Here is a 22142-nt window from a genome sequence, read left to right on the forward strand (position 1 = left end):
AATGTACATCTATTTTACATTTTATGTAGGTGACAGAGAAGATGTATTTTATGCCCCTTTAGAGCCCGTCTCAAATTTAGGAATGTCCTAAAGAGTATTTTCCCTTCACTTCTGTAAATTTCAAAGTAGTATAAATATTTAAGGTTCAGCATACTGCAGCTGTGTCTGGAAACTTATATAGGATTTATAGGTAGATGTGATTCTATCTGTTGGAGAAAATGGAAATTTTTGCAAGAAGACTTGTAGGTACCCTTTTTTCTGAGAACTTTGAGGACTAATAGCACTTCCTGTTTTCTGCTACTTTGGCCAACTCCTCCCTCTCTGCTTCCTCATTGTGTCCTGCTCCCACCTCTCTGCCCATCCCCTAGTTTTTGAATAGAAGTGTTGGTTGATCTGTTGATCTCACTGAAGGCTGATAAAAAGAGCTTTTTAGGTTATGCAGGAACAGAAAATTACGTATACATAAATTTGCATCTGGGTATGCTCATCTCCTTTTGATAAAGACTGTCCTGTAGATATTCTAGAATTAACATGGCCTTAAAAATACAGAAATGACATGAACAGGAGAAGTACTTGATTTACTGTTTTTTCATATTGCTATACTTTTGCCTCTTCCACAGTCTCATTGATTACAGAGTAAATAAACTCTTACTAAATTTCAAATAAAGTCTTTGATAGTTCAGAATTCTACATGACTTACTAACAAGTGTGGGCAGGGGATCATATGTCCGTCTTCTAGAAAAACTACAGCCTCCTCTCACCTTTATTACGGAAAAATGTAGCATCACTGCACTTAGTGTATACCGAATGACCCAGTTTCTTACATAGTGTTTCTATCAATTTACCACTTTAAATTGGGGAACATCTTGTTGCTAAATCCAACTTTTTGTGAATTTTTGCTACTCTGGGAGGCCTGCTGTGTTTTAACAGCTTGCATTTAATTAAGACACTTATTGGTGATGTTGCCATCTTGCATTCCTTATTTTCTGCAGCTGTATAAACAATATTCATATCCTTACACTCACACATCTGGTTATAATTGTGGTTTCTTAGCATGTTGAGAGAATATTATATGATCAATGCATTTTTATTTCATGATTGAGCTTTATGGCTTGACTTGTCTTCCTAAAGGGTTTGATTTTTGTCATGGGGTTTTTAGGGGTAAACAGCAAGCAGTTAGTCATGCTAGTCTAGCTCTGGAGTGAAAGGTTTTTTGTGAGGTTCTTTCTGTTCAGTTCCAGCTTAATGACTTCAAATGCAGACAAAAATGTTCAGCAAAGAATTCAGGGATAGCAGTGGTATAACAGGCCTCTTGTGTTCAGGTTTTGTTTCTCAGTGCAAGACTGGATCAATGCTGTTGTCTGCTGTTTCCCTCCACCATGGCTTTTGTATTATCACATGCTGTAGTGCTTTTATTGCTGTGGTGTTTTTTTTTTCTTTAGACTCTTTATACTTACCTAGTACCTTTGTATGCCAGTTTCTTTCTGTCAGTACCAGATGAACTTAATGTAATACCTTCAGTCATGCTTCATACTTTTCAAGTCCTCTTAAAATAATTGGAATTCATTTCTTCATAACCTTGCAGCTGAGCAGCTAAAGTATTTTGCTGAGCTTTGGTTGAAGTTGAGGAAAATTGATTTGTAGCATGAATCCTACACTGCTTTTTGTTATGGGGTGGAGGTTGCAGCATTGTAGGTAATCTACAAGTCCCTAAATGTGGCAGCACCACAGTAGTTCAAGTTAATCTTGAGTTAGAACTGAGCTGTGCTGTACCTGCTACTAATAGTGCAATGATTACAGAACCAGTAGCTGGGAAATAACAGTGGGCAATAAGGTTCATCCATACTCATCCGGACTGTTTTGAGTATTTAAGGTCTTCTGATACATGCTTGGCAGGAAAAGACTGCCTGTGAATAGTGATACCAAAAAGTGATCTCTTGACATTATGAACCATTGCATGAATTTCTGTTCAGGATTACAGCTTCAGAAATTGAAGCTGGGTTGACAGTGCTTCCAGTTCAAGGAGTATATGACTTCTACTCAAACAGGTGTTTGAATTGATCTAGATATTCTTGGGCTGAGGAGAATATGGCTGTGGATCTCTTTATAATAAAAAAGGGAACGGCCTTTGCCAGAATTATTTTCTTTATTTTGTGGGCCAGTTTCAAGTAACTCACTGTTTTTTCAGAGAAATGTACATAGCAACCATCAAGAGCGAAATGTAGGCTGAGGATCTCTAATGGACTGATTCTCTTCGTGCTAATTCTCCCCATCCTGCCCTGTACTAAATCGAATATGATTCAGAAACAGGCCCCTATGCTTAGAGATTTGTGTAGAATGGTTCAGAGCCCTTGCTCATAGGTTGGCTTTGAATGACCATTGGAGATGCTTTGTGTAGTGTAAATGCTCTATTCATCTTAAAGTTGAGTTGCACAGTGCAAGTCCTTTAATGAATATAGTCACTGGGGGTTTTGTGTGCGTTTAAAAAAAAACCAAAAACTAACCAAACCACCCCAACACCACCACCACCACCCCCTGCCCTAACTAAACTTCAGTAAACTCAGTAGTTTGAATTATCTACCTGAAGATGACTGGGGAGAATTAAGCAATCACTGCAATACTCATCTCTCTGTAAGGTTTATTAGGTTAGAAGTTAATGTGAGGGGATGTTTAAAATGAGACACAGGTTGTGTCTCTTGCCTGCAATAGAAGTAGGCTTGTTAAGCATGCTTACAGGTTGCTAACCTGTCTTTTAAATGTGGTGATTCTTTTGTTTGCATGAGCATTTTTTTCAGTGGCAGGAGGTGCAGTTGCAATGGTTAAGTTTTGTAGAAGTAATTTGCTGGACTGGAGTGGAGAACAGCAGCCCTTATGTCAAACACAGCAAAGTCAAGTGGTCAGTGCATTTTGTTCCTCTGTGCTGTACCCATTTTATGGGAATAATGCCTCATTTCTTACAACAAGCTTATAACCTCTCTGTACGTGAGCAATAAATATCCCTTTTTTTATATTGTGACTTAACGACTGCAGCCTCAGATACCATGGTACATAGTTTCCCAGTTTGTACCTGAAAGAGTATTAGACTTCAGAGCTCTATGTTGTCATTCAGAGCAACAGAAACACTTGAAGACTTCCACTTTCTAAATTGAATTGCCAGATATTTGAGTATAAATCCTGGCTTTTCTAAGAGATTGGGCAGGTTGTAGGTTGTACTTAGCTCTTCCTTGTAAAATAATAACTTTTTGCTTCGATTCATCATGTTTTAAGGCATTTCTTGTCACACTGAAGATGCTCTGTTTTTGAAACTGTAATAAAAATGTTACGACTTCTGTATTTATAAAACCTTTTGCCAATTTCACCCTTATTTGTGAAGGGTGTTTTTTTTTTTTTAACCTTCACTGCATTACTTTTTATTGGAAAGGGGGGGGGGGGAAAGGAAGTAAAAGATACTAGGTACTTTAATACCCTTGAGGTACCTTTTGAATTCCTCGTTATAAAAATATTGAGAGAAGATGCTGGTCTTATCTAGGTAGGACTTGCTGTTCCTGAGACACTTAGACAGAATGTTCCTGGCTGTTGCAAGCCAAAAATTTGATACTGTTAACCAAAATGAATGGATCTATTTGTGTCATCCTCAGAAGAACAAGTTTTGCAGGTATGTAATGGATTCGGTTTTTGTGCAAACATCTGAGATGATGGGAAATTGAAAATGGAATAATCAGTACTCTATCTAGAACTTCTCCTTAAGTTTTTGAAGGACAGCTGTAGATTAGCAAGTGACTGGTGCTTTCTGCAGCAGATGTTCCCTTTGCTTTATTCAGATGTTTGCTGGAAGAAAAAAAAAAAAACAACTGGATATAAGAAATGGATGTAAGAACTGGGATGTAAGAAATATTGAAAGTGTAGCACCTATTTATGTCAGTAGTAGCAATGTAGTCTTTCAAGTTAAGACTACACCTCTTCTGCTAGCTTTAATTTTCCACAGTAATATTGTTGCTGTTTAGATTTTTTAAAATTCGGATGTTTGTGTTGCTAGACCTATTAAAGTTTAAGAACATATTTCTTAATCTGTATTCTGAATACAAAGTCAGCAGAACTATAAACCCTGCTTGTGTCCCTCCCACAACTGGAAACTTGCTTTTGGAATTGTTTGTTGAAGCAACTGTAAACTCTAAATAGAAATGTAAGACTACATTGGAATGACAGGTGGTAACTACACAGACTAAACTTTGGGCTTTCTGACTCAGTTTGAGAGTTACAAAGAAAACATTTGAAATCAAGTTTCAAAAAAGAAAACATGGATGGAAGGGAAAAGGGAAGGGGAAGCTATCAGAAAAGTCTGCTCTACAATTTGAGATTACTTATATAAACAAACTGAATAGAGATCTGTTGCTTTAGCAACTGGTAGTTGCTTTAGTCTTCTGGTAGTTTTGTTTAACAAGAAAATAAGCCCATGTGTATTTGAACGTCATTGTGTTTGACTCAAAGCCTGTGCTCCTTAGCATTCTCTTTAAATTTTGTCCTAATTAAAGCCTGTGCTGTTAGGCTGATACTCAAAAGTTACACTTGGAAAATTTTTCTGACACCATTAAAATCTAAAAACGTTAAATTTTTTTGTCTAACAAGCTTCTCTATGAAGTTAAAAGGAAGGACTACACTCAAGTTACTCTTCACTATGACCGATATGGGTAGTTAGATGTTTTGCTGAATTTCTGATAATGATTTGAGTGGTTGGTTGGAAGGGCTGACAAGAAGTGCTTCTGGGAATCTTGACAGAAGAAAGAAGAGAAGTGCCTAGAACATCAGCTTGCTTTTTCTCTCAGCCTTGCTGAAACAATACAAAGCAGATTTCATTCTGTCTCGGTTACAAACTTTCGCTGTTTCCATTTAAAACCAGCATAGTGTTAGACAGAAAAAGTGAATTGCATAAAATCTGATGCAGAACATAGTAGCACTTGTGCATTTGTGGACAGGGCTGATCCCTTTTTGAAGAATTTGAATGTGCATAGCAAGGAAACAGTCTACAAGTGGACAACAACTAGCTGTCTTATGAGACAGCATTTAAAGAAAACTTGCATCCAGTGTTGTTACTGTTCCTGAAGCACCCAGTTCACAAAAACTGTCTTTATCTTTCAGTTAAAGCATGCAGGTGAAATGCAGCGTTTTGAATAAAGTTTCCTTTCAGTTGGTAGCAACTGTAGTTTAGTTAATACTGGCCTGATTCTGAAAACTAATCTCCAAGAATAACGATAGCCTTTTTCCCTGGAGGAGCCAAGCTGGAAGGCTTACCTCCATACTGAAACACACACACACAATGTGTGTACTCTGAATCGAAATGCTGAGGGGGGGGAATGGGAGGAGGAGAACTTGCAGGACTTTCGCACAATGCTACAACTACCTGGTAGAAGGGTTTGTTCTTGCATTGATTGGAATTGGAAGCTGAGATTTATGATCATGTATATGTTTATACACACGCACACACACAAACGATTTTTCTGGGTTTTCTCCTAGCACTTTATTTCAAAATGGGTTGTTCTAGAAACTGAATTATTCATACCTAGATTTTCCTGACTGAGCCGGGTATGGTACAGGTGTCTGCAGGGGAGGGGAGAACAACTTGGAAGCCATGAATTAAAACATGGTTGAGGACACTGTAAAAACACCAGCTGTCATTATTGACTGTCTTTTGAAGCCAAATGCATTAGTTATTCTGGCAGGTGTAATGGAACAGTGAGAGAGCAATTGGGAGAGCTGTTTCAGCAACAGTGAGGAAACAATGTATTCCACATCAGTTGTGCTTGCTGAGAATTAGTGTCTTAGCTGGGGAGAAATGGAAGAAGTTCTTTGTCACAGGAGTGCTCACCATCACCCGATAAGGGTGTGAAGCGGTCCTTACACTTGCCTTAAAATTTAATTCTAGACCAAAGGAATGGTCAGAGTACGTTTACTTCTGCATTCAGACTGAAACAGTTGTGATGTTTTTCAGTTCTGCCAAAAGTAAAAAGATTCAGGATTAGTCTACTTCAGGATTGTTGGTAAAGTTTTTCCACTGCCAAAATCTGGAATGCTGAAGATAAAAAATGATGGAAAAAAGGAGAAACAGAATGCAAGGAAACAACTCAGGACAATGTATGAATTCTGTGGATGAGCTCTATGTTGTCTTGGAAATTCATTCTACTAATATAGTATGAAGATGTATCTCTGAGATAAAAAGTGCATTAAGTTTTCTTGATTAGAGAGGGCAAAACATTTTTCTGACACTTCTCAGCTACTGCTGACAGTGATTGGTGGAAGAGGAGACAGCGGACTGCTGTTCTGGAAGTCTTATAGGTATTGTGCTAGTCTGATTTCCTGGGAGACTTGACTGTTGTGGTCATGCTGCCAGTCTTATCAATTCTTCCTTCATTTGACAGGGAAACAATGTTAATACAGTTCCTTAAAAGTTTGATAAAATTAGTTTTGTGAATAAGTGGATAGAAGAGAGGCCCAAAGGAATGCTTCAGTAGCTCCTCTCCCCCTAGTCTGCTATCCAGTCAGCCTGTGTAGTGTGGAACCAGCCATAACCTCCGCTGCTCTTTGCCACAAGAATAGCTGGGCAATGTAGAGGACATCAAGGGAAATTGGGATAGGGAGGGGAGAGTTGGAGCCGGGGAGGAAGTTACTGTGATGGAGACGGGCTGGAGAATTGAGCTAACTGGGATGGAGTTAGGATGTTTAGCCACTTCTTTACAGGAATCAAATATCATTCACAGGACATCTTTTCACCACTGTGCTGCCTCATCTTGAATAAATGGTACTGTTGAGGGTTTAAAATATTTGCATATGATAATAAGATTGAAACAAAATTTTTCTCTGAAAGTATTAGTCTGAAGAGCCAGTGTTTTGAGCTGCTCTCTCCAACATCACTAGCTGCTTTATTTTCTTGCCTGATTTGCTATTAGGTTTAAATTCTTGTTTTTCACAAAAGCACCTTTCTGTTTAGTTTTCTTCATCTGTGAAATTGACCTTACAGCAAGTTCTAAATTCTCAGTGGTTTGGTAATTTGGAAATACATTATGAATGCAAATTAATTAAAAAACCCCGTTTGCACCATTATCAAAAAAAGTACACTGCTTCATCAAGAAAATGAAGAAAAATCGGCTGTCAAAACCTTTCAAATTGAAGAGTTTCAGTAGATAAATGGGAAGGTACATATATAAATGGGAATATTTGGAACACTTTGTTGTCTAAATGTCAAGAAGGATTTTTAGTAACTTGTTTTTCCACACTTCTACACTACCAAATTTTAAAAAGATAAAACACAACACTTTTTAAACCAATGAGAATGATATTTTTGAGGGGCACAGGCAGGAGAGGAATGTACTGTGGCTTTTTAGACAGAAAATTCAGTGAACATAAGAGACAAATGTGTTTTACATTTTTGTTAGTGGACAAAATAAGGACTCTGAGGAGATAAATTACTGTTAACAGCATTATCTGGCCCCAGCCTAATCTCCCTGAATCAGACTGGTTTCTTGGTGCAAGAGATCAGTTCTCCATAGCTGGATTTGTTTGCCATAGTGTACGCATCATTTGTAAGTGGGTGTGAGGGAGGAAGAATGCCACATGCTTTTTAAAATAATTGTAGAAGTTACAGTAGATGTGCACCAGAGGGCTGGAGTACTAATCAGTATTTTGTGATTTAGCACAAGTCCTAAAGTATTTGAAGCAATTCTGTGAGCCTTTGATTTAAGTGTAGGCCAGTGTTAATTAATGGAGATCACTGTAAAATTATGCTTTTGATCTTCCTGCAAGTTAAATGTTTCCTTTTGTGGTTTTTTGTTGGTTGTTTTTTTTTCCCTCCTCCCCATGCATCCAAACCAGACTTTTGTATGCTGCTCCATCTTTGAGGCCCTGTAAACCACATGTGGAGATTCAGTTTTTCAGTCGACACGTGCAACGGTTTTAAAGCTCTGCTGCATGAAGAGTTTGGGAATAGGAAATGTGTAGTGGCTGCTTTGTTACTTATTACATTGCAAGAGAGAGAGTGAGTTTTGAAAGACACAGAATTGAAAGTTAGAGATAAGCATTTGAGCTTTGTGTTCCACTATTCAGAAGATTTATGTTTTGAAAATGGCACATTAACAACATGTCAAAAATAACAATAAAACAAAGTGAAGAATGCTGGAGAAGCAACATTTACATCTGGCTGGTCCTAGAGGTCAAGTAGATACTTTGCTCTAGTTTCTCAAATGTTAGGTTCTCATTACCCCTTTCCATTCCTAATTATGTATTTCTTTTCATCCCTTATTTCTCTTCAGTCAGTAGCATTCAGAAAAGGTTCATTTTACTCTGGCCCAAATACTTCATTCATCAGACACCAAAGGAGGTAGAGAGACAACATCATTAGTTTGTTACAGAGTTGTGCCTGTAAACAAGTTCTTGGATTTTATGTGGAGCGCTGAGCTCCTTGTAATGTCTTTAAAAACAAGCCTCAGAGCTGTCCTGATCTCAGTAAATGTGAGCCCTTTGATCGTGAAGACGATAGAAGGCAGAAGACTGAGCAGACGGTATAACTCCCCCAAGTGTTAAAGCTGCAATGTCTCAAATACACAGAGTTTTAATGTAATTTATTTCTAGGTTGCTAGTATCTACCGGAGTAGGAGGAATGATTCTGCAGGGGCAGTAGATAGGAAATCAGTCGTTTCCTGTGAAGCTGAAGCTCAATCTGGTGCTATGCATTGCCTAAGAGTTCTGAGTATCAAGGTGAAACCTGGTTTAATTCTAGATGTATTCTAGAAACATCATAAAATCTCCCATTTTAAGTTACCTGTTTTCTGATGGAGATAATTGACATCCATCAGCCATAGTGAACTGTGGTCAAAAGGTGGTGGCTCATTTATAAAGTCAGTATGTTTGACAGATAAATTGAGCAAGCTGTGCCATCATTGTAACAACCTTATTCTGGAGTATTTGGCCTCTCAGATACTGATAATTATTTGGCATCCAGAAAAAAACAGGGGCTTAGTTAAACTGGTATTTGATGGGTAGCTTCCAGCCATATGTTTTTAGTCTTTCACTCATCTATGATTCCATAATAACCAACATAAGCGACAGATGCTGCATTGGTGCCAGTAAATTGTGGTTTTCTCTTTCCCCATTTTCTGCCGTCTGCCCTAGGAAAGCTTTTCTGTGGTGGTGGTGATTTTTGTCGCTGCTGTTTTTTAAACCAGTGGTACATTAAACATTCAGTTTTACACAATTTAGATCTAGAAGCTGTACCACTGTAATTAGTATTGCGTACACTCACTGCTTAGCAAAACAATTTAGCATGCCATCTTGAAAGCCAGACATTTCTTGTGCTTGCTGTCACAGGTCGTGTAGTGAATTGAGTGCCATTTCCAGTGGAGAAACCCATCATTTGGCATAGGATGAGATTAAATGCAACCTCTGTAGAGAGAATTAAATTCTGTCTATGTGTACACCTAATAATTTGCTCTCTTGGACATACCACAGTTACTGTGCTTAACTATGTCATTATCTGAAGATGTAGGAATGGAAAGTCCCTACTTACAATATTATTATCTGTGGAAGAAATCAGGTGTTCTTGTTCAGCAATGTTATCTCAAAGCCTTTTTATCCTAAGGCTGAAAGATTGTGGGATAAAGCACAAACAGTGATGCAGGTACAAACTCAAAGCAAAAAGTACAGTCACTACGTGCTGGTTTGGTTCTGGGGAACCTGCAAGAACTTTTTCAGACAATGTGTTCCTCCCTGATTTTCTGGATTTATTCTAGTATTGTAGTGCTGTCTTAAAACACAGCAACGAGAAATTTAATGTGACTAGGTTATCCTACAGAAAGTAGTCTTTAAACGACTACTCCTTTGATTTCCTGGCTAGCTTCTCACTTGTAATTTATGTGGATTGTCAGTGTATTCTCTTGCTGCCATGCCTGTAAGCGAAAATCATCCTACTGCCATTGGAAATGTAATGGGCTGTTTCTTCTGCAGCCATTTTGTACCCATGTTCTCAGCATTTCTAGAAAGAAGCACCTTGAAACTTTTTTTTTTTTTTTTTTACACATTCTGGCTGGTGAGTGTCTTCTGCCTTTTGCGTTGAGAGGAATCCAGGCCAGTTTTGTGGAACACCAAGATCCTCCTTTATTCTCAATCCATACTCCAGTAGAGCTGTTACACTTAGTGCTAATCCTTGAGTCCTAGAGGGGTGCTGCTTTATTATTGGGCTAATCAGTGTTAGTAAGTTTGGACTCCAAAGGATCGTGCAACTGCTTTCAAGCCAGGTAGTTGAAAATTGTTGTTTTGATGTATATGCAAAACATAATATGATTATAAGCATATTTTTTTCCAAATCTTTCAGTTCAAGATGGAGAAGCTTCCTGTCACCATGCTGACTAGGAGCACCTCATTTTTTCCATTCGTGTCCTCTGCTCTCTATGTATGCATGTACGACTTGGCAAATATCCTAGCCCCAAATCCTTGAAGCCATGCTGGATAACAGCCACTGTAGTCAGTGGAAAATTGATGTTCTTTTCATGCAACATGATCAGAAAAATTGTACATACTCAAAAGCAGCTGTAGGTTTTAACTTTATGCTTCTGTTAAACAGTAAGCAATAATTCTTAGGCTTCTGAGGGTAATTCATATGTGGACTGTAGAATAATCTTGATCACTTGAACTTCAGTTTTGGAGTTGCCTCTTAAGTAAGTACTCGTTGTCTTCTGGTGTCTGAATAGCTGACATCCAGTTAGGTAATAACTAAAAGGGCAAGAGAGTTTACAGAAGCTACTCTTAAAAATACCAAAAGTAATAAAGAACAAGATGTATAATCTAGATTTTAGGTATCTTCAGTTATAAAATGCTGAGCACAGACTCCCCATTTGCATCTTTCAATGTAATTGATAAAGGCTTAGCATTTAAATATGTATTTGTTAATTTAAGAAATCATAATTGTATTATGTGATTTAAGATTTAGAGCAAATTTATTTTCTGCATGTGAGCCAGTGCCCACGTTTCAGTAGGAGAAAGTTGTTGGAAAATACTGAGTTTCATTAGAGCTCCAATAAAAACAAAGCTATCAGTGAAAAACTTAAGTGCGCAGACAAACTTGTGAGGGACAGCAGTCAAGCTCTCCATGCTGTAGCAGGAGGGAGGGATACTGTACAATTGTGACAACTTTGCGAGGTCCAAACTTGGATTTAAACAATTTCTGCATGAGACATGTTCTACACAGCCCACAAAATTTAATGGCTGAGGAGCTTTCTCTTATGCTGCTGCATACAGACCTATTCATTACAGTATGATGCCTATTTTTTCATGACGCATCTGTGTTTAACAGTACTTTTTCTTCCAAAATTTGAGCACCTAGCATGCTTTTATGCTACATCACACAGCTTTTGTCATGTTGCACAATGAACTTTCTCCTACAGAGTTCAGTTGCTCTGGAAACATAATGAAATATGCCCTACACAGCTGCAGATTTCAACCTACATATGAATGACTGTGGGGAGGGTTTTTTTGCTGGTTTTACTTGGCCCCATTGTCTTGACTCTTCTTGATAACGTAGCTGTGAGCAAGTCACTTTCCCCGAACAGTGACAAAATCATGGTTTTGCAGTTTGTTCTTTCTGGCTGTGAAAGGTGGAGACAGTTGTGCTCTCTCTGCGCCATCAGCAGTTACTTGCCCTCTCTCAGCAGAGGCTCCTCTTGCTATGTTGTTGCAGTATCAAAGACATGCCAGAGCTTCCTGGGAGTCACTGAGGGACTCACTTGGGCTACTAAGCCCCCTAGGGCTTGCAGTGCCTGGCTAGCTTAATTTTTTTCACTCGCAGTGGGTTTGCAGGGTGCCAGTAGAGAAATTACCTTTTGCTTTACAAGGCAAGCCCTTTAAAAAAAAAAAAAAATTTGAATGCATGGTGACTTTTATGGTCACTCTTTCAGATGGTATCTTAAGTTTGGGTGCAAGTCTTTATATTTTATTATAAGTCATGGTTAAATCATCATTTACCATAAGTATACCTTGGATTTAGTGCTGTTCATTATCATGTTTCCCCTCCTACATGGGGGAAGTATAGCCTTTTTGCATGATGGTTGCACTGCAGAGTGAAAGCAAAGTGGCATACCGAAGCCTAATACTCGAGCCCTCTACCTCATAGCAGGCTGGAAGCATATACCCAGAGGGCATTTATGTTGTTCTTCATAAATGCTTACTCTACCCCGCAACTGATCACGTCCAGCAGACCAGAAATCTTAAAATATGTACTGACAGGCTGGTTTTGCTGTGCCAGCCAGTTGATCCAGCTGTTGCCTGAACTTCAGCTGCAGGTTCAGACCTGCTGGTTTTGTTTCCCTTGATGGAAGTCCCAGTCATCAGATTCTAGACACAGTTTATTTTTATTTTTTCTTTCAAACCTCATGTTTACAAGAGATCTGGAAGTATGAGCTTATGGACAGAACAGTCTTAACGGTTTACTGAACAAGTAGAAAAGAGATGGACAGGTATTTTAAAAGTTCTTAAATTGCCCTACAAGCCATGTATATTTGATTTGCGTTCAATTCAGTTTGCCACAACGGTAAGCCCTTTTCTGCAGCAAGGGTACAGTCCGCATTGTTACTTCAGGTCTTTTTTTCTCAGGGAATTTGAAGCAGCTCACCAGCGCACTGAGGCAGATGTAATTATTTTGCAATTTGGACAGCAAATCTGATAAAACCAACATACTTCCCTGCTTTCCTGAGGAAAACCAAGGAAAAACACCTTTTTAAAAGATTTTAGGTTCTTCTTTTAACTGTACAAATGGAAGTAGAGCCTGAGTTTTTCTCTGGAACATTTGATACAAATGTAAAACTGTATCAAGTTTGTGAGAGTGGATTTTGTATAAATGAGAGGGAAATTTGGAACATCTCATACAAAAAAAGCAGGGTAATGTACCTGGTGAAAATGTACCTCAGAGACTTGCATACTGACATGCAAAGAAGCACATGGCAAAACAAGGAATTTAAGATACTACTTTGTATATTTCCATTTTTTTCAACACTGTGGAAACCCAACTAATTAGTTTAAGAGATAACAGTAAAGAAACCAATGAAAAAGAGTAACTGCATTTAGATATTTTATTACTGCGTACTTAATATTCAGAAATCTTAATCATTAGAATCTTTATCAGGAATATCTGAAATGCTGTACTTTGCAAACAATTATTATTCCCTGTGTTCCACTCCATTCCAAAATTACACATTTATTAAAAATTAGATGAAAATTGAAAGAACAGAATAATTTTTTACATTATTTGCATTTTTCCTCTGTAACACGTCTACTGAATTACTTGTGATTTCACTTCTAAATATCTTAGTAATAAATTACTTTAAAAACATTTAACTTACTATGTTCTCCTGATGACCTGATCTTCTGAGGTCACTTCATCCACAACTGGATAGAAATACAGACCTACAAAACAGAAAACCCCACAGGTACTCTTAGAGCTTCTATATAAACCAGGATAATAATTTTAAAGGCCTTTTTAATGAAATATAGGTGGCTTAATTGGATGAAAGATGCTTTAAAAAGCTAAGACATTTTAGACAGAAATGATTGCTAACCTCTGATACATGTTTTCTTTTATCAGTAGATTACAGAAGGATGTGCATTAGTGGGGTTATGGCAAGCTGTAGGCTTTTGGGAGGAAAATAGTTCATAATGGGAAAAGAAAACTTCGAAAAACACTGTAAATGTATTTGTTTGTTCTTTTTAATGGTCTTGTTCTGTGTCTTGCTTTCTCTCTAGACTTTTTCTTCTCTGGTTGCTCATAATTTCTGCCCTGACAACCTCTTTTTACACTCTTTTTATTATAGAATAAAACTAGCTATTTGAGCAATTCAGAATTGGGTAAAAAATGGGTGGGTGTGCCAAATTTTCTGCCTGAAATTCGTTGTTTGATAAGAGACTTCTAAATTGTGAATTTTTCCTGTAATTGTTCTGTGCTCTCCACTGGTATTTCTTCCCTTATGCAAAACTTTCTCACCATAATATTTTAATACTAAAGCTTGAGGGTAAGCACTGTTTTTTAAATGATAGAACTTTATGTGCATTGTTTGGAAATTAAAATTCTGCTTCTTTCTTGTTGGCTCTAGAAGGGGTGCAATTGTTTACTTGCTTCATGCATGGTAGAGTTTTCCTTGGAGATATTCCCACAGGACATACGAGGGGCAGTTTCAAGACGTAGGTCAGAATATCTACTGCTGCTATGTAGTTTTTCTTTTCCAGCTTTACCTTTCCCATGCTCCCATCCCCATCACTGAATACTGCATTTGAAGTATCTATTTCACACTCACAAAAGGAGAGAAAACCAGAATTACCATGCAGCATATCAACAGTTTGCCTTACACAGATAATTATTCTCATTAGTCACATAAACTATAGTTTCAATTCTCAAGTGACGCTGAGCACTTTCAACTTACCATTAAAGCAAATCAGGCTTGTGAATGCGTGTATCTGAGCTGTAACTAAATTCTCTTCTTGAAACATCCATTTTAGAGACATGGATTCTAAGCCTACTTAATGAAATTGTGAGAATGAGTTGACAAGTGTAATATGAAAGTTTGGATGACGCCCTGACATTTCTTGGCTTATTTTGAGAACCGTTCTTTAAAAATCTCTTTAAGAAATAGCCACATGCTCTTCGGGTAAGACTGTTCTAGAATTGTAAAGTTAGATAAGAGTCATTTATGAACTGGGAAAATAAAAGACAGAAATACATAATTTAAAAAAAAAAAAAAAAAAATTAGTTTGAAGAGCTTGTTCAAAATGTCCAAGACCAGTTTTGCACAGATAGACCTGCACTGATAGAATACTTAAATGAGCAGCATCAACAGCCTGGGCTCACCTGTAGCAGAAAGTTGAGGTCCTCTATCTGTATTACTTTTATTTCACTTGAAATATAGCTAATACCCAATGTCAAGTCAATAAAACACTATTGACACAAACACTTCTCATTAATTTTCTTTCTTGCTCACAGGTTAACACTGAGTGGCTCTATAGTGCAGTTGCAAAAACTATATACATTAGCCTGCTTTAAGCTCTCTGCTGCTTGGATTAGACTGCTACTAGTACTTAGCCTTGCTACAGTAAAACTAGGTCTCATGCTTCTACTTTATGAGATGTGTCTTTGACAAAAGAAAAGGATCTGAAACAGTTGTCTCTTGGCTAGCTATAGATAAATCCCCTCCCTAGTGACCTGCAGTGTTACTTTCATTCTCAGATGCAGTTTTCATCTTCAAAATAGTTATATGTAGTCTTGGCTTTACAGAATTTTCATACTTTCAGATGTCCACTTGTCTCTGTTAAATAATGAACATCAAACTCCCTGTTTTTGTGGTTTGACACCCACAGCATTAGCTTCAGAAAGATGAGTTGTACATGTGGAATCTGAAGTTGGAACTGAGGCTGTTGTAATGACCTGCAGGCAAGGGTTGCATGACGTAAGGAATGTGCATCTGACATACACAATTTTTACAGTTCAGCTGTTAGGTACAGTAAATATTTGAGCCTGAAGAGTTTACACAACTGTTCTTAAATGTATTGCTAAAGGCATGTTTTTTCTAATAGACCATCAAAATTTTTTATTCATAGATTCCTTTAAAACTGAACCCTGATATCCTTTAATTTGGATTTCCTTCAGATCATTTGTGAATATTTGAAACTTTAATAAGCTATCTCTAAGCCTGCAGCCATTTAATTTGTTTTTATTTTCTTATTTTCAAAACTATTCTGCTTTATCTCTTATGTGTCTGTATAGAGTATCAACTTGAATATTTGTTTGAGCAAAATTGCTCAGAATTGTTCTGAAGTGCCTGATTGCTTGTCATCAGGAGTTCTCCAAAACTTCATTCTGTCAGCTAAGATTTGAAACTTAAAAATTCAGTGTAACTTAAGCATCTCTTGGAAATGTGTAGCTTTGAGTTTATTATAATGGATAAATTTTCAACCAGGTAAAAATGCTGTATCACATAATAAAACACAAGGAGACCAAATTTAACCTCAAGCAGGCATCTTTTTTTTCAAGCTGCTGCTAATATCTGACATCATGAAATGCTTTAAATTAAGTCATTGTGCATTAAAAATTCTCTTAATTAAATCAATGTCTTTAAATAGGAATTTATTTTATTTTATTAATATTCATCACTGTGGACCTTTTAAGATTGAATGGAGGTAAATATAAACTAAGCAAGCCTAGTAATACTCCTGGTAATTAAGTCCCTGTTTTTTTTATTTTTAACTTTCCCAAACATTGACCGACTTTTTGCCAACACAGTTGACAATTTTGTAATAAAACAATCTTTAAAAATTACCTTTTCATTGAGATTATGTAATTCATGTTCATTCTCAAAGTATTATGGAATGGGGAAATCCATCTTTCTGTCTGGGACATGCATTTTGATTTACTAATGAAAATCAACCTGAATTTAATGAAATTGCAAGCCTTGGAAAAATCTTACTTCTAATAGGCTCATCAGAGATTTCTTAAAATGTTACTAACTTCCATGAAGAGCTTCTCTGCCAGGGAGTTTTTCAGCTTGGTGTAAAGAAGACTTCTGCAATTGTAACTGTATACAGTTGTTCTCTAGGCTGATCGTGGGCCAAGCACCTGATATGAGAGCAGAAAACTTCCATGGGCAGATTGTTCATGGCTTCCATGAGTCTAAATAATGGGGAGGTAGAAGCTGATGGGTTTGAATGCAAAACTTGACAAGTTCCATGGAACTTGGCACCAGAGTCTGCAGAGATTAAGAAGGTATCCAGGACTAGACATTACAGTAAAGAATGAAAAAGGAGGCTGAGAAGAAAGGAGTGACCGCCTAGAAAATCATGATGTCATGTAGGACTGAAATGGGAGGAACTGGAATTCTTTTGGCCTAAGAGAATGGAAGCAAAAGCTTGTGTGAGGTGATAGAGAGATCTGACAGAGATATTATATAGGCAGAGAAGAGGGACAGTCTGAGTGTAAGACTGGGGAGAAATAGGTGGAACTGGAACCAGATGCAGCCAAAACTATAGACTAAGTGATGAATGCAGACCAGGACTGGAGAGGGAGGAATTCAGATATGGAGCCAGAAAGAGAGGCAAAAACCAGTTGTGTTTGTATTGCATGTGAATACAGGCATGACAAGTCTGAGAGGCATTGAACAGCCTTGCTGGACAAAGAGGTTGGCTCTAGTAACAGTGTTCAAGGAATGGAGATGAGGAGTCAAGAAGGGAGAATGAAATTTGAGACCCAAGTTTAGGCAGGAAGGAGCTGGACAAAGAAATTACATTTTCAAGGAATGGGAGGGGTATTTGGTGACCACTGTGAAGGATTTCACATTTCTGATAATCACCCTCCAGATGGGAAATGTCCTAGTAAAATGCTTTGTTCCTATTTACTACTGCTGCACTCAGGAATTTATGATTTGAAGATCTGCAGTGTATTCCTGTCTGTACCACAGCATAACAGTTGATGGTAGACAAAGTCATTAATCAAGCTTTCCCCAGATGGTCACTAATTTAGTTTGTGGGTTTCAAACTTCTGAGTTCATTGCTTCCTCTTGCTTCATTTGCAGACAAGCTGAGGAGTCTCTAATATTTAAACTTAATTTAGAAAATGTGCTTTGAAGCATTAAGTTCTTGGTACTTTTAAGTATCAAGAAAAATGGGATACTCAGAATTGGGGGATGCATTTCATTTTGATCTATCAGATCAAAGAAGTTTTCTGAAGAATAAATTGTGTTTTGTAATGGTGAGGTATGCCATTAGAAAACCTATGATAATATTAGTAAATTTGCGTACAGAGTAATGAGTACAATAAGTAATGCATCGGGCAATGTATAGAACAACAAGGAATAAACAGAGCAGTCACTAGGTAGGTGGTCATTGCTTCAGTGCTATTTATTTTGCTCTAAATGTGGTAGAACCTAATGGAAAACTCATAGATGCTAACGTACGGTAAAGGTGAAGCTTTCTTCCAAAAATCTGTTTTGTAGTGAACAGGCAAAATGTGTAATGGAAGATTAGCCAAGTCAGTCCCTTTCTAAGCTTGTCCTTGGTTTTCCAACCTTGCCTCTGTGTGTGTGTGAAGCATATAGATGTGTTCAGACTCTGTTCAGTGTCTTAAAGTTATTCCAGGGTTTTGTTCATCTTTAACACTGGTAAATAGGTTGAGCCTTTAATCACACTGGTGAAGAACGTGTGCCATGCCAAAATTTTAAAGGCAGCACAAAATTTAACCCTGCTCATCTGTTTTCTGGAGAGATAGGCTTATCTGAGTCCTCAAGTCTAGTTGTTGGTCTTCCTTGCAGAAAAATTCCCAGACTGGGTGAGGCATTAGATTTTAACAAGGTGGAGTCTATAAACAAATACTGTGTTTCTGAACTTCAGAATCTAGATATTAGGGTATCACATGCCATTTGCCTTCGTCTGAGCCTTTGAAGATTTCTAGTGGTTTCTGTGCTGTTGGACACAGCACGTGAGAAGGCTTTGCTCTGTGACACAGCTCCGACATCTGCACCTGAAACTGGAAGTTTGGAATGGACCTAGAAAGTCAGAGATCTCAGTTTTAAATACAATGTACCTACAGACCATGGATGTCAATGTACACACATGCCCTCAACACCTTAAAAGGCTTTTAAGCCTTTTGGGTTTTGTTTTTCTGTATCGAGAGTATTGATTTCCACCTTACCTTTTTTTCTGTAGCTAACAAGGTGCAGATTAAATATTTGTGTTTTCTGCAAACCTTTTATTCTTGCTTTGGAACCAGACTTTGCTTCCTTCGCTTTGCTGTACATTTTCTGCCTTGCAATATTTCGATGCATGTCATAGCTTTACTGATCAGATGAGGGTTCAAAGTCATATTAATGTTGTAAACAGAAAGCATATCCATGAAGTTCCAAGTTGTTTTAGCTGTAGCACCTCTCTATAGTAATTGCAGAAACTCTATATTAAGATCTATTTCAGTCTATTTCAATTGGAAGGGAAAATATTCTCTGCAGTGCACAGCCTGTTTGACCTGCCCACATTTTTATTATTCATGATGATTGTGGTGTCTAATCAAAAATTATTTGGCTTTTTTGCCTGGTACTTATTTGGTAGAGAAGTACTATTAATTTGGGTGTGGAATCCATATGTTGTTAGCATTGCTTTCACAAAATATCCATATTCTGCACTGTTGAGTAATGGCAACTGTAGTAATCAGTGGGATTCTAATGAGCAAAATAAGTTCTTCTAATTATCTCATAAATTTACGGCTGTGACTGGAAGTACAAAAAATTATTGCTTGGAAGTAATGTTATCTTAGACTGCTGAAGAAATTGAAGAGACTTCAATTCCATACATCAGGTTGCCCATATATCCCAAGAGTAAGGTTCTCCACAGGTGGCAAGCAATGCAGATTATGCTCAGTGTAGCAAAAGAAGACACCATGCTTCCACCTGTCCTTGACTGTTTGAAGTAAATAGCTTGAATCTTGCCTCATTTACACAGGGATAATTTGAAGTATATCTTAAAGTCAGCATAATGAAAATGAAATTCTCCATGAGGATTTCTGCAGTTAGAAGTGTCAACAATATGGGTAAATTGTTACTCAGTTGTATAGTGTACAGCATTTCTAATGGACCAACAGTATCAGAAGTAGCACCTAGATGTCCCCATTCCAGCTCCTCTGCCTTAATTAAGTCACACTCTCAATGTATACACCGAGGAAGAAGGTTGTAGGTACATGTGCATGCTATTAAGATAAAATAATAAAGGCTGTACATTTAACAAGTATTGTTGATAATGAGTACTTCATACTTGTATTCCAACAGCCCAGGAATACTTGGGAAATGCCAGGACTATATTAGCAGCCTTAAAAGTACGTAAGCAAACCCTTTCAGAAGTGACTAGTGATTTTAAATAGAATCAAACTGTGAAAAGCAGCCCCTTTGGAAGTACCTCAAAACTGCTAAGCCACTGTACTTGAAAATCAGCCCTCTTTTGAACTTGCTCACCAGTCATGAAAACTGGACATTTCCACTGATTTCTGGAATGGTTTGGGGAGTGTCATGGAAAATGAGGTGCTCTGGATAAGGTGAATAATATTTCTACTTGTGGGGGAAGATTGTGATGGACATCTAACCTGTAGTTGCAGATCTCACATATGCTTTGGATTACCAAAATTGTATTAAAATTTCATTCTGTAGCTTATACTGCATCAATAATATAACGAACTATAAAACCTTATGTAATGTTTTATTTACTCTAGTTTTACAGTAAAAACCTTGAGCAAACTTTCTCAGAGGTCTTTATTTCTGAGAAGGCACAAGGAACAAGTTTTGACTCCCTGAGAGTGTGCATTATGCTAAAGGTGTTGGCAAGAGGAAGAAGATTGTATTATATGGGAGACGGAATTTATGAGAACATTTTTCTTAGTGAGAAAAAGGAACCTACTGTCAGTAATACTGATCAAGCTGATATTCACTAGGCAACCAGTCCCAGGCAAAATCTATGTGGAAAATGCTGGATGTCAGAGATGTGATGTTACTATGGAAATGATTTATTATCAGCTAAAGGGAATTTTTATGGAGTCGAGCAACTAGCAATCTAATTTAAAGCACATTTCAGATTTTGGAGTAAAGTCTTGAGAGAATATAGCTGCTAAGTGTGATCTGTGTGTATTTGCCTAGCATCACACTTCCAGCTTATGAAGGGATACTGATTGGCTGTTTCACACTCTTCATTGACAGAGAATGAACTTAGTCAGGATTTAGCTGATTCAAACACCATTTACAAGGATTAACTGCTGGAATGATTTTATAGTTAATTTCTTTTCCCAAATTTGGGCCTTTTGAGTGTTTTGACTCTACTTACAGTTCTACTCATCCTCTTCTGTACAGCAGTACGACTTCCACAACGGAGGCCAGGTCTCCTTTACAGTATCAGCTGGCTCAAAGCCCTTGTTGCCTAACGCTCAAACTCCAGCCATCCTGCTTCTGAAAATAGCGATTCTGGTTAACTAGTGTTTTGTATATTGCCAGATTGTTTGTTTTACTAAACAATGAAACCTATCTTTTCCTCTGCAATCTGGAATAAAACAGCAAAAGGAGCAAGAAGTATTCTGTTGTTGGCTTACATGCTGGCAGAAGACTATGTCTCTTGCACAGAATCAGCTCAGAGGCTTCTAGATGCTGCTGTAATATTAGAGATGAAACAGTAAAGTATTTGTGGCCTTTGGGCATTACTGTAAGGATACAGTATCAAGATACAGCCCTTCATTTCCACAGCCATGTCCTGAAGTCACTTGCACCAGAGAATTTTTTGGGCAAGTGTGAGCAAGTGACGGTTTTCCTAGGACCAAGGGACTTGCAGCTGCAAGACTTTTTTTGGTCATCTGTATTATAAAAGGAATGCTGCTTTGCCCTGTGTACTGTCAGCAAGTGTTTACAGTTCTGCTGTCGAGGCATCTGTAGTATTTTCACTGTGTTTTGTATCTCATAAGACTCTGATCTGTATGTAATATTTAATTCTTATATATAAATTATATCAAGGAATTGAACCTAATTCAGGGACAATTTTTTCTCCTTTTCTATGTAAAGATTTAATTGCTTTCTTTTTTAGCTATGTATTGCCTTCTCATTAAGAATTTAAGATTTCTTGTGGTTATCTTACTGCCCTTGGTAAAAAGGCCACATTGCTGCTAATAGTTGCTTTAGTTTTATGTGTGTTGGACCTTGTCCAATTATCTTGACCATGTCCCAGGTATTTAACATTTGTACTACTATACTGGGTTCTACTACCAATAGGCCTTTTCATTGGCGTTCCTTTCTACTCCATGCTACTAACAGTATAGAAAATGTTTAAAATTATGTTTAGACCTTGTAAATAGCATGATTGTTATCTTTTGTAGACATTTGCATGTGTTTTTAGACTTGCTGGAACTTGTAAGTGTTTATATTCGGCACTTTTACAAGATGATGTAGGGTTTTTTTTCCCCCACTATCATTTAGAGGTGGTTATAATCATGAGATCTTGGTTATCCATGGGCTGATTATCCAAGTTGTAGGTTAACTATTTATTTCCAGCCTTTCCCAGGCTGCAGCAAAATCTGCAGCTGCACTAGAAAGCGTCTGCATTTGATGCGTTGT

At 37.6% G+C, this 22142-nt stretch overlaps 1 protein-coding gene across 1 annotated transcript in view; it reads left to right on the forward strand.

The window, feature by feature from the left end:
- Positions 1–22142, forward strand: part of RPRD1A (regulation of nuclear pre-mRNA domain containing 1A) — a 45145-nt gene that overhangs the window by 17403 nt on the left and 5600 nt on the right. The window lies entirely within an intron of this gene.

The sequence above is a fragment of the Strix uralensis genome, chromosome 1 (assembly GCF_047716275.1).
Source record: "Strix uralensis isolate ZFMK-TIS-50842 chromosome 1, bStrUra1, whole genome shotgun sequence".
NCBI lineage: Eukaryota > Metazoa > Chordata > Aves > Strigiformes > Strigidae > Strix > Strix uralensis.